This window comes from Poromitra crassiceps, assembly GCF_964638095.1.
Source record: "Poromitra crassiceps genome assembly, chromosome: 28".
Classification (NCBI taxonomy): Eukaryota; Metazoa; Chordata; class Actinopteri; order Beryciformes; family Melamphaidae; genus Poromitra; species Poromitra crassiceps.
In genome coordinates, this window is record NC_139651.1 from 19,336,310 (window position 1) to 19,349,170 (window position 12,861).

Sequence of the window (12,861 nt, forward strand, 5' to 3'; positions counted from 1 at the left end):
TCACAAACAGTCACTCCATTAATGCTTCCAGTGCCACGTCTCCTGTGGCCTCAGCGTGTTAATGCCACGTTCTCCATCAGTCACCCTCCTCCACCACACTGCCTCCCTCCTCCCTCCTCCACCACACTGCCTCCCTCCTCCCTCCTCCACCACACTGCCTCCCTCCTCCCTCCTCCACCACACTGCCTCCCTCCTCACCACACTGCCTCTCTCCTCCACCACACTGCCTCTCTCCTCCCTCCTCCACCACACTGCCTCCCTCCTCCTCCTCCACCACACTGCCTCCCTCCTCCCTCCTCCACCACACTGCCTCTCTCCTCCACCACACTGCCTCCCTCCTCCCTCCTCCACCACACTGCCTCCCTCCTCCCTCCTCCACCACACTGCCTCCCTCCTCCTCCCTCCTCCACCACACTGCCTCCCTCCTCCACCACACTGCCTCCCTCCTCTCTCCTCCACCACACTGCCTCTCTCCTCCACCACACTGCCTCCCTCCTCCCTCCTCCACCACACTGCCTCCCTCCTCCCTCCTCCACCACACTGCCTCCCTCCTCCTCCCTCCTCCACCACACTGCCTCCCTCCTCCACCACACTGCCTCCCTCCTCCCTCCTCCACCACACTGCCTCTCTCCTCCACCACACTGCCTCCCTCCTCCCTCCTCCACCACACTGCCTCCCTCCTCCCTCCTCCACCACACTGCCTCCCTCCTCCTCCCTCCTCCACCACACTGCCTCCCTCCTCCACCACACTGCCTCCCTCCTCCTCCTCCCTCCTCCACCACACTGCCTCCCTCCTCCACCACACTGCCTCCCTCCTCCTCCTCCACCACACTGCCTCCCTCCTCCCTCCTCCACCACACTGCCTCTCTCCTCCCTCCTCCACCACACTGCCTCCCTCCTCCACCACACTGCCTCCCTCCTCCCTCCTCCACCACACTGCCTCCCTCATCCCTCCTCCACCACACTGCCTCCCTCCTCCCTCCTCCACCACACTGCCTCCCTCCTCCTCCACACCACCTCCCTCCTCCTCCCTCCATCACATTCCATCTTCAGCTGGAGCTGAAGGCAACCAGCTCTGGCACACGGACGAGGGGAGAAGTGGCAAAAATTACATTGCCTATGCTATCATTTTTCAACGGCCCACACACACACACACACACACACACACACACACACACACACACACACACAGGCCCATATCCGTCTTGCGTCACCACTCTAAAGCCTTCGAGAAACCCACCACCTGGAGTCACACAGTATTTTCTCACCTGCATGCAGTCTGGCTTTCGATCTGCCTACACGTAACGTTGGGTAGGCCTACTGGCTCATGGAACCAGATTTACATAATAAACGATGATGATAAAACGGCAACAGACGCTGTCGTTTACTCGCAAATCAACAGTAGGCCACACACACACACACACACACACACACACACACACACACACACACACACACACAGCTCAACAGCAGCTGGGCACTCATAAAACAACCAGATTTACTAGGATTTATTAGGAAATGATTGTATCCTTATTTAAATATGTGCTTTAATTTAATCAAATGTAACTCAATTTGTAACTTGAGTTACTTGACAAAGTAACTGGTATAATATTACTGAAATCCTATAAGTAATAAGTTATATTACTGAGTTACTTCTGAAAGTAATATATTGTAGCGTGGGGAAAGGTGGAGTATTATGGGATAGCTAGTAGGGTGTATGTCTAACTGTATCTGTCTGTTATGTTGTTCTGTGCATGTGGGTTTGGGGTTTTGGAGTGGCAAGTGAAGGGCCAGGGGGTGGAGACTAGGGGAGGAAGTGGAGATGGTGGGGAGAGCTGTGTGGAGCTGGGAAGATAGCAGACGTGCTGGGGAGAGCTAGGCTAGGCTAGGAGAAGCTAGCGAGGTGTTGGCGTGCCTGCCTTCATGTGTGTCTGTTCGTTCGGTTAATAAAGAGTTTGATAAGCCAAAGGATCTGCCTCGGTGTGCGCCTCATTCCGCCACAATATGACATGTAATGAGTTACCCCCAACACTGCATACTAGTCATACTGCTGCGTAGGCGGGCACAGTGCGTGGTTTTTGCGTAACCTATGTGCGATTCGAAATCACGCCACGCTGATTCGTCCAATAGCTCATGTGCATTTAAACATGGGCGCGTACTGCACGGCGGCAATGTAGTGAATGAAAAATGTGTCTTCTTACCTTATGCTGATTGATAGTAGGCTACTCCAAACGTGTTCTGCCGTTCGGGCTTATAAAATGGGATTGAAATGATAGGGCCTTTTCACGCAGCGTGACATGAACGCGGAAGTAAACAAAGTCTCCATTTTTTTCAAAGAACAGCGCCAGTGAGATATGCTGCACCGGAAGTGAACGTCCTCAGTCCTTGATTTCTTCCGCGTTCGTCTTGCACTGTGTGAAAAGCCCCTATTAATTTATTTAAACTTAAGACCCATTATTAGCCACTTACTGAAGTCAAAATGTTGTTAGAATATGAACATAACCAACAACAATTACATTAAACTTTTTAAAACGATTTATTTTATTTTTTATTTGTAAACGTGCAATACCTCCAGCATCCACCAGAGGGTGCTGAACCCGAAAAATCTACTTAAAGTGTAACTTACCCCAAAACACTTTTTTTCAGCTTTTAACCAATATATATGACTTTGGGGGTGGTGTGTGAAGAATTCTGGTCAAAATATCCACATTTGAGACCAAACTGTTACCATTGTACCATTTGTATAATTTTCAGTACAGTAACTTAACCCCGCCCTCCATCCATCCCGACCTCTATAGGCCTAACGTTGATACACGTCGTACTGTATCTAGAAATGTTGATAATGCAACATATCTTTGGTTCACAAACGTTCACCGTCAACGTATCTGCGGTTTGCAGAAACCTAAAATGCCTTTTTATTCTGCCGACTGGTCTGACTTACACACACACACACACACACACACACACTCTCACACACACACACACACACACTCACACACACACACACACAGTCATGTGGACAAGCCTGTGCGCAGACACATACCCCCCCAACCCTCCACAACCCCCCCCCCCCCACACACACACACACACACACACACACACACCCTCTCTCTCACACTCACACACACACACACACACGCACGCACGCACCCAGCACGCACACACACAAGGCCATTGAAAAAAGAAACAGGAGCTGACAAGACGGTTGTGATTATTTGCGACGTGAGAGCACGTCACCTGGGAAGTGTGTTACACACAGACAGACACACACACACACACACACACACACACACACACACACACACACACACACGTCACCTGGGAAGTGTGTTACGGCTGAGAAATCTGGAAACAGTAAAAAAAAAAAAAAGAAGGAAAAAAGAGGGAACATCAGAGGTAGGCGGGGATGAAAGTTGGGCTGGTGTGACCTCTGACCTGCCTCCCTTTTGGCTGCTTCCTTTGAGCCGCTAAAAGGCGTGCGGTGTGAGAAGCCAAAAGACAGCTGCGCCCCCCCTTCTCTCTCTCTGGGAAACCGGGGTCCCCTTTCTCAACTCCCTCTAAATGCTGTGGGGTCAGGAGGAGCCGGGGCCCAGTTGAGGTGGTCCAGCCGGGGATAGAGTTTCACTGCTTTATACGGCCAGTCTGGTCTCTCCTGTGCGTGCGGTGTGTGTGTGTGTGTGAAGCAGAGAGAGAGAGAGAGAGAGAGATAAAGAAAGACAACAAGAACGAAAGAAAGATCACAACACAAAGTCACGTATTTACACATGTCCCTGCTTATACTGCACACACACATGCACACGCACGCACACACACACACACACGCACGCACGCACACACACGCGCACACACACACACACACACACACACTATGTTACAGCATTGATGTTTATCTACAGTGTCTGTAGCCAGAGTGTATTTTAATATGCAGCATTGAAGTGCATCTCCAGTAATTGATATAGTCAGTGTATGAATATACACACCCACCATGCTCACCATGCAAAGTAACGCAGCAAGGAGCTAGGAGTTCAGTCCAGTCAGCACAGAGACTGAGAGACAGAGATCAGCTTTGCTACAGTTGTCATGCATCCATGGCTGCAGATCAAATATGGATATCTGCAGGATTGGAGAGGTTTGTAGGATCATAGTGAAAATCGTGAATTTAAAATAGGAGTGTGAAAGATGGTTACATTTATATCATTATTGCATCTAGAATTGACCTGAATGTAAACACCTTTATGCCACTGATTTAATAACACTTAGCCGAAGAGAAGAGAAGTGAGGCTTAGAGAAAGACAGAGAGAGAAAGAAAAAAGAAAGACAGAAAAAGAGCTTGATCCATATTGGACTCTCCCCTTTGCCATGAAGTCCAATCATGTGTCAGGATCCAATCATGTGTCAGGGATCCGCACTGATTAAAAATCCGCTTGTAAATCCAGCACCAGCCGTCATCGACTGGCAGCTTTGGGCCTCGTGCTCAATAGCCTCAGTCTGGCCAGCGGGGGCGATCACGTGATCATGTGTTAATGTGCTGAACAGTAGCAAAGACAGAGAGGAGGGGAGGGAGAGGAGAAGAGTCTGGACCAGATTGATCTCCTGCATCTCAGCAGGCTGCAGAAAGGAATCCTGTATCCACAGGATACCACACAGTAGTCTTTCACAGGTATGTGAAACCAACACACAGACACAGGCACGCACGCACGCACGCACGCACGCACACACACACACACACACACACACACACACACACACACACACACACACACACACACACAATAAAGAAATAAATGCAGTCTGAATTTATTATTACTAGAGCTAGTTTATTATCATTGTTGTTGTTTTTTTTCTTTAATCAGTGTTGCACAATGAACCCCAAAACAATACAAACCACTGAGAATGGTCTATTTTGCCTTTGACACATATACATATACACATACAGTATATATGTGAATGTGTATACAGATTTATAATTGCGACACCTTGGTCTCGAGGACATACAGAGAGTGTAGAAACAAAATGTTGTGACAACATACAGTAGCGATCCCTGACAATAATGCTCTGAGAACTCTTAGAATCATTTCATATTGACCTGAATTGAATTGTGACAGTATACAAAGCAGCAGAAAGAGGCACTGACCTCTGCAGACAGACGGAAAAAACAAGACAGGGAGGCAGAAAAACATAGAAGACAGAATAGTCAGACAGATGTGTGATGGAGCGCAGCTGACCTGAACCGTTTTGGGCTCCCTTTGCTCTCCCTTAAACGGCCGATGTGATTTCTGCCCCTCTGACCTGATCTGATCTGCGCCGTTCTTTCAAACCCGGTTACAAATGAGCCTTCTTCTCTGAACATAGAACAAACAGGCTACAGACCTGGCTGGGCAGTGGCACTCTGCATAATATGGTTTTTGGTTTCAGGTTATCGCCACATTCTTCTATCTCTGCAGTGATTCAGAAAATAAAACCGCACAAGTAGGATTTGTTGTTTGTGTTTTAGCAGTAAAAGCAATTCCAGTGGCAATGTGAACGAAGTGGTAGAGCGCCTGTTTCCTGTGGCCAGATAATGTCATGAGCTTGACAGTTATGACAGCAATTCATTTATTTTAAAAGCAAAGTGGGGGATGGCAATTCATTTAATATAAAAGCAATTAAACTGAGACATTTCTGCTGAGATTGGTCGGCTAACTGAAAAAGAAAGGCTATTGAATGTGATTGTTTGACACCTGTTCTGACGTAAATCTCATGCTATCTTTTTCAGGACCCAGGTCAGCGCCTGTCTGCATCATATCACTGTGTTGCTTCACTAGAGGATCTCACAGGTCTCAAATCAGTCCTTATATTCCAAGAGATGTTCGGCATCCTCCTACAGATGAAAGGGAATAAAGCAGCAACACGGGGCAAGAGCAAGACATATGGAGCCAGTCTGAATGCCTTTCATGCTTTGATATGGCAACAATATATTGGCATAATTTCCCCTTTAAGACAGAATCGCCTGCTGTGCTGCAGGATTGAGGCTTAGCATGTGGATCACAAACATACAAGCAATGCGTTATGTTAGGTGATGTTCCATAAAGGAATATCTTTCTCTGTACTCTTGAACACTGATGTTTTTACTAAGAGGCGAACGCGCAGTCGCCTTTCATATCATGCTTGAAGATAACTTCACGGGTCAAGCATGGGAGTCAAATGGCACCTATAGGTTCTACTACACTGTTGCTCCTCTCCTGTCTGAAGGACGACTGAACCATTTTGGATTGTGTTGACAACACTGTTACAGAGCTAACCTTCTCTGCGGAGGTGTTACAGAGCTAACCTTCTCCGCGGAGATGTTTTGTGAAGGGAAATAAAATGAAGACACTATGACACTTTTTTTAAGGTCACGGGACTGACTGACAGAATCTCACCCCAGAGTCACTCGCGGTGACGATGATGACTGGTTGGAACAGGATGAAGATGAGGTGATCATCAGGCATCAGTGACGGCACGACAGATTCGGATTCATCAACCAAAAGGTCATTCAACCAATTTTCATCAATACACACGATCAAAACAGATTGACCAACAATGTCAGACAGGACCATCAATAGCACCATATTGAGATCACAAAATGGATTTTGCCATATTGGGCTAAATATCACAGTGTTACCATCACAAGTCCAATAATGATTAACTAACACTTTTTCCATCGCAGCTAAAATAACACGTTAGCTCGTTGCTTCTCATGCTGATCTAGATCTTCCTCTGTCTACTACGTTTTAAATACATTGGATTCAGTCTGCGCTCATGACAGAGGTACTGTATATAAATATAATACTGATCTCAAACATTAAAGTACAATTACATTAAATCACCATTTTGACAAGAGTATATAAATCACTTGAAAAATCTTTAAATTCAGCATTATTTGACATGTACAGTCGGGGTCTTGGAGCAGAACACCAGAGAGATAAATGCATTGGAAATATAATCGATTCACAATCATTTCGTTATGGTCATTTTGGTGCCACAGTGATCAATACAACATAATGTATAGGATATTTCAATCAGGCGCTGGGATGGCAGAGAAACCATCGTGGGATTCTCTGAGCCCCCCGGCGTCAAAGTCAACCATGGAGCACGTAATGCAGTTACATCCATAACAGACATAATACAATAATCGTATATGACTGCAGCCAGGTTGCTCTTATCATGTTCTTTACACGTGACCTATTGTCTTCTACTCTGGTCTGGTCGGATATGGATGATCAGCAACAGAGGACTGCATGGACACGCGTGTAGAAGAGCCATGTTCATGTATGTAAAACAAAGACCACCACTTGCCAAAAGCAGTTTGCTGGAGGCAGGGTGCCATCTTTATCTGATATGGACCTGAGGGTATTAGCAGAAGCGTGAATGAGTCATGCTACTACTGAATTGAGATCACACTGAAGTTAGAGCCAGCGAAGGCCACCTAAACCCCAGTAAAGAAAGGTACGCAGTTATCAGGTTTCCACAGGACATGGCTGGCTGCTACCAGGGTAATCCCTGCCCACACCATGTGAAAACAAACGGCTGGATTAGTGAGTCCCTTCATCAAGGGGATTTAGAGGCTTAAACTGCAACTCTTTCACTGTGAGAGAAAAGTTTATTTACTCTCTGTATTCCCAGAGAGACATGATTTCCCTGAAGTTGTCACTGGTTTATCTTTGCACTGATGATGTAACCCGTGAGCATGTGTAATCCCAGGATTCCTGCTTTTCTTTGGGGACCATGAAGAGAGCTTTGATGTGTGTGTGTGTGTGTGTGTGTGTATGTGTGTGTGTGTGTGTGTGTGTGTGTGTGTGTGTGTGTGTGTGTGTGTGTGTGTGTGTATGTGTGTGTATTTCTAGCAGAGTAGATAAAAACTAAACTGACGACTGAGACGTGGTCGGGGAGCTCACTACTGATGTGGACAGAGGCTCCATCTCTCCAAAGCCCTATAGGGATTATCATCACTATTCTCTCAGTGTGTGTGTGTGTGTGTGTGTGTGAACCGCCGACGATAACTTTCCCTATTTACTTCACTGTCAGCATTTCTCCACCCTAGAAAAGTGCCTGCACTGGTGGGCACAGAGCAGATCTTAAGGAGGAAGATAACCGAGCGTAGCCTGCTGCTGAGACAAATATCATGTGAGGATCAGAGTGTCCCTGAGCACACACACCCCCTGTCCGAGGAGGAGGAGAAGGAAGAGGAGGAGGAGGAGGAGGAGGAGAAGGAGAAGAAGAAGGAGGAGGAGGAGGAGGAGGAGGAGGAGGAGGAGGAGGAGGAGGAGGAGGAGGAGGAGGAGGAGAAGAAACAATGGTCCTTGCACGAGGAAAAAACGGAGGCTGGCTAACTGACAGGAGTAGGTTTTGGTGATGTAGGGGTTCACAAGGCTGCAAAACATTATGTCAAGGGTCCTGTTTTCCTAAACATTTACAGCATAGGAGTCAACCAATGCCTTCTACTGGTGGAGTTACCAGTCAGTCAGTCAGTCAGAAGAGCTTTGAGAGACTGTTAAATCACAAAGCTGTAACATCCAGCAGCAGCACCTGACCTATCTTGTAGTCACGTAAACACGCTGGTCACTGCAGCACGTTCTCAGTGAAGCAGGTGAAACGCTGCGGCACTAAAACCTGTCACATCCGCACATGAGATGTGGGCAATTTCCTGCAACAGATTGACCCTAAATTACAGTGAGCGAAGAGGAGAGGAGAGGAGAGGAGAGAAGGAGAGGAGAGGAGAGGAGAGGAGAGGAGAGAAGGAGAGGAGAGGAGAGGAGAGAAGGAGAGGAGAGGAGAGGAGGAGAGGAGGGGAGAGGAGAGGAGAGGAGAGGAGAGGAGAGAAGGAGAGGAGAGGAGAGGAGAGGAGGGGAGAGGAGAGAAGGAGAGGAGAGGAGGAGAGGAGAGGAGAGGAGAGGAGAGAAGGAGAGGAGAGGAGAGGAGAGGAGAGGAGAGGAGAGGAGAGGAGAGGAGAGAAGGAGAGGAGAGGAGAGGAGGGGAGAGGAGAGAAGAGAAGGAGAGGAGAGAAGGAGAGGAGAGGAGAGGAGAGGAGAGGAGAGGAGAGGAGAGGAGAGGAGAGGAGAGGAGAGAAGGAGAGGAGAGGAGAGGAGGGGAGAGGAGAGAAGGAGAGGAGAGGAGAGAAGGAGAGGAGAGGAGAGGAGAGAAGGAGAGGAGAGGAGAGAAGGAGAGGAGAGGAGAGGAGAGGAGAGGAGAGGAGAGGAGAGAAGGAGAGGAGAGGAGAGGGCAGTGGAGAGAAAGAAAAGCCTGCTGAAATGACTCTCAGCAGACGTAAGAACACCACGGTTTGAAGCAGCCCTAGAGAGACTATCACATTATAAATACACACGTAGGAGACATTTTACGTCCGGCATTCTGTTCTGCTAGTTTGACAAGGAACATTATTGTTTTTTGTAACATAATATTACAGTAACACCAAAGTGTACGATTAAGTACAGACAATGAATGCAAAGACAAAAACGATCTGCAGACAAACAAGCATGCAATCAAATTAAATTAAAATGCATAAAGTTACCTCAAGAGGCCGCTGAAGTGTCAAATGTATAGATGGGCTGTTGCGCATAATACATAAAATTAAGAGTTAGGGCCATTCTCTGCTGTGGGTACACACACACACACACACACACACACACACACACACACACACACACACACACACACACAACTCTCATTTGGAATGTCATGGACGTTCGGACAAAATGACAAATTCAAATAAAGGCTCCCAATAATCGTACAACACAGATTTCAACAGCTGCAGCTTAATTACCAAATACCGTCCAATTGAATATGATAGGTGAAGCGCTTTGAGTGTGTAGAAAGGTGCGGTATAAATCCAATCACTTATTATTATTATTATTATTACATATTTAAAGGATGGCTTTACCGGTAATCAACCCACTTTGTATCATAATAATCTAGGTAAAATAAGCACATGGCCAGTGTTTTGCCTTCTCTCTCTGTTTACCTCACGGAGAAAAATGCTCACTGCTGCTGCCTGCAGAAACTCCGCCCCCACCAGCTGCAAGTCATTATTAGGGCTTGTTAACGTGTGGATGTGCGCATACTTAAAAAATAAAAATAAACAATAACAGATTCTGCCTCTCCAGCACAACTTCCGCAGCTCCGTTGTGACGCGTAATGCGTCAGCACGGAGCGCTTTGGCAGAGGAGGAAATGGGAGATCTCCGTGAGGAAAACACAGAGAGAAGGTGAAACACTGACCATGTGCTTATATTACCGAGATTATTAACGATACAAAGTGGGTTGATTACCGGTAAAGCCATCCTTTAATAAGCTTATTACAGTAACATTCAAGTAGCATTCCAGTTGGAAGCAGCGAAGTGAAATAGCTAAAAACAAACTTGAGTGTGTTCACTGCATCGGAGTTGTAAGTGCCACGCCCACTTCCTCCCAGGTAAACTGCAACATGGTGAGAGCCTGGTGTGCCCCAAAGCCCACAGCAAACAGAACATTTAAACCAAAGTGAGAAAACAAATGTAGAAAATCTAGCGATATGCAAAAACAAACATAAACAGATGATGAACAATGCTACACATTCACATCCACTAGACACTAAGCATGAACATCCAAATGCTCTAAAAATAAATGCACAAAATAAAGGTTCTAAGAAGTTCTCCCTCCACGTGTAGTGTCAGTGTGTGTGTCCATGTGACTGTTTTTTTTGCTCGTCTGTTCAGTAACTGTCAGCATTGACTGTATTTGGCAATGAGCCAGAATGTCTGCCTGTTTGTATGTATAGTGAGATATGTACTGTGTGTGTGTGTGTGTGTGTGTGTGTGTGTGTGTGTGTATTCATCTTTCTACTCTATTGTGCATACTCGAGAAGTTTCCTTCGTGATAGGGGATGGGGAGTGACCTGAGAGTGGGGCCAGAAACAGGGTTTGAGGTAGGTTAACCATAATGCATCAGAGAAATTCCTGTGTGTGTGTGTGTACGTGTGTGTGTGTGTGTGTGTGTATGTGAGAGAGAGAGAGAGAGAGAGAGAGAGAGAGACTTCAGCATTATGCCTGTATGGCTACCTGTTGCTCATGCATGGCCCACTGGCAGCTGAGCTGGCAGGGTGCCCTGCTATCTCTCTCTCTCTCTCTCTCTCAACCAGCTGTGTCTCTGCGGATGAATCAGCATCCAGCACTAATGGTCCTGGTATTCCTGAAGCACTTGTTACTAGTCAGTATAGACTGGAGGGAGATGGTCCTGGTATTCCTGAAGCACTTGTTACTAGTCAGTATTGACTGGAGGGAGAAGGCTGAGCAGCAGCTATGGATTTTTGAGGAAGAGAGTAATAATGACGGGTCACGTCCTCTCTGGGCACCGAGAAGTCTGAAGGCCACTCCTTCATTTCAAAGGAGACAGAGGATGTGATATGATTATAATCAAATCAAAAAATCAAATTGCTAAGAGCACTGCAGACCTTTAAATGTCAACGATGACATATCCAAAGTCAGATTACAAATGTTGCCAATTAATATGAAGCAATCTTGTATGACATCTATAGTAGACACACTATAGTACACTAGTAGCAATATAGTGGAATCATGTTTTACAACGTTTTGACACATTTGTGCTTCATATTTTTCCTTTTTTAAACATACATCACATATGTATATATAAACCCTTCCATTCGTTCACTAAAACATGCACGCACACGCACACGCACACACACACACACATGCACACAAATACACACACTATACAAATACAGACACACACACACAGATTCTTAGATACATATATGATGTATGTGCATTATGTTACTTCACTTGTTGTCCAATACAACTTGACAGTATGTAGCATAATGATCTCAATTTGCAGTAAATAATCCTGAAAATAGAGTTAGCGGTGCAGTGCATCTCTAAGTCTTTTCATTCAACTGAAGCAATAAAAACAACAACAACAACAACAAAACATTATGGTCTTTTAAATGAAATAAAATCTTAAAAAACTATCGAACACTATAAAATGTCTTTACAAGTAGAATTCATACAACGTCATCATCAGTCTGTCAACTTGCATGAGGTACTGACATATCTACAAACACCATATTCATCGACAGAGGGAAGCCAGGATCTCACAGAGGGAACGGGGAGATATTTCATTATGCAATAAACAGACAAACAGCAACAAAGACAACAGTGACAACATTAACATTGTTATCTTGAGGTAGAACATTAACTTCAGCGTTTGGAAGTGCTTTACGTTGGATAATTCTTTTTCATTTTGCTCTGACAAGCAGGAGAAGAGTGACGATTCTTGACATCTGAGGTAGTGCGGCGCCTGATCTTGTAATTTCCTAAACCAATCAGTTCCTCTATTATGTAAAGTAATTGAACACAGGGGAAGGTACAGACCCAAGAAGCTTCCCACCACACATTCATTCCGACTGAGGTAGGTTTTTGTTGAATCCTAAGGTTCACGTAGCCAAAGTCTAGTGCCTGTATGAAGGCCAAGAACTAAATCAAAAAAATGTTGATATCACGGAAAACAAAGTCCTGAGACAGAATATATCAAATCCCTGGAAGAAGAGCCGAGGTCTTCTGTAGATGAGAAGGTGGAATCATTGGTAGGCTGAGAGCAGGCAGCAGGAGTCTTTAACATCCACGGAAAAGTAGCGATAAGACCAATAACTTATAACCACTTTGACATAGAAGTGATATACAGTATATATATGTATATTTATATATACTTTAAAATAAAATCAGCATTGTATAACAAGGACATTCTGGAGCCTCTATTCTGTGTGCTGCCGGCAACCAGAAACTTAACAACATACCAAATTGTAAAAAATAAAGAGAACTCTTGAGTGGCCTTCCGAGCTGGATATAGCTGT